The sequence below is a fragment of the Papio anubis genome, unplaced genomic scaffold (genome assembly GCF_008728515.1).
Source record: "Papio anubis isolate 15944 unplaced genomic scaffold, Panubis1.0 scaffold9444, whole genome shotgun sequence".
NCBI lineage: Eukaryota > Metazoa > Chordata > Mammalia > Primates > Cercopithecidae > Papio > Papio anubis.
In genome coordinates, this window is record NW_022169694.1 from 1 (window position 1) to 1,037 (window position 1,037).

A 1,037-nucleotide genomic window follows, 5' to 3' on the forward strand; every position below is an offset into this window, starting at 1 on the left:
CCCTTAACCTGGAGGTGGACCCCAACATCCAGGCCGTGCGCACCCAGAAGAAGGAGCAGATCAAGACCCTCAACAACAAGTTTGCCTCCTTCATAGACAAGGTACGGTTCCTGGAGCAGCAGAACAAGATGCTGGAGACCAAGTGGAGCCTCCTGCAGCAGCAGAAGACGGCTCGGAGCAACATGGACAACATGTTCGAGAGTTACATCAACAACCTTAGGCGGCAGCTGGAGACTCTGGGCCAGGAGAAGCTGAAGCTGGAGGCAGAGCTTGGCAACATGCAGGGGCTGGTGGAGGACTTCAAGAACAAGTATGAGGATGAGATCAATAAACGTACAGAGATGGAGAATGAATTTGTCCTCATCAAGAAGGATGTGGATGAAGCTTACATGAACAAGGTAGAGCTGGAGTCTCGCCTGGAAGGGCTGACTGATGAGATCAACTTCCTCAGGCAGCTGTATGAAGAGGAGATCCGGGAGCTGCAGTCCCAGATCTCGGACACATCTGTGGTGCTGTCCATGGACAACAGCCACTCCCTGGACATTGACAGCATCATTGCTGAGGTCAAGGCACAGTACAAGAAGATCGCCAACCGCAGCCGGGCTGAGGCTGAGAGCATGTACCAGATCAAGTATGAGGAGCTGCAGAGCCTGGCTGGGAAGCACGGGGATGACCTGCGGCGCACCAAGACTGAGATATCCGAGATGAACCGGAACATCAGCCGGCTCCAGGCTGAGATTGAGGGCCTCAAAGGCCAGAGGGCTTCCCTGGAGGCGGCTATTGCAGATGCTGAGCAGCGTGGAGAGCTGGCCATTAAGGATGCCAATGCCAAGTTGTCCGAGCTGGAGGCCGCCCTGCAGCGGGCCAAGCAAGATATGGCGCGGCAGCTGCGTGAATACCAGGAGCTGATGAACATCAAGCTGGTCCTGGACATTGAGATCGCCACCTACAGGAAGCTGCTGGAGGGCAAGGAGAGCCGGCTGGAGTCCAGGATGCAGAACATGAGTATTCATACGAAGACCACCAGCGGCTATGCA

The 1,037-nt window shown here is 55.4% G+C and overlaps 1 pseudogene across 1 annotated transcript; it reads left to right on the top strand.

Annotated features, from left to right (window-relative positions):
• The first annotated feature begins 5 nt into the window (after window positions 1-5).
• On the top strand, window positions 6-1,034 carry LOC116273604 (annotated as a pseudogene). Its single transcript, XR_004181908.1, has one exon. The product of XR_004181908.1 is annotated as a keratin, type II cytoskeletal 8 pseudogene (transcript).
• The last annotated feature ends 3 nt before the right edge of the window (window positions 1,035-1,037 follow it).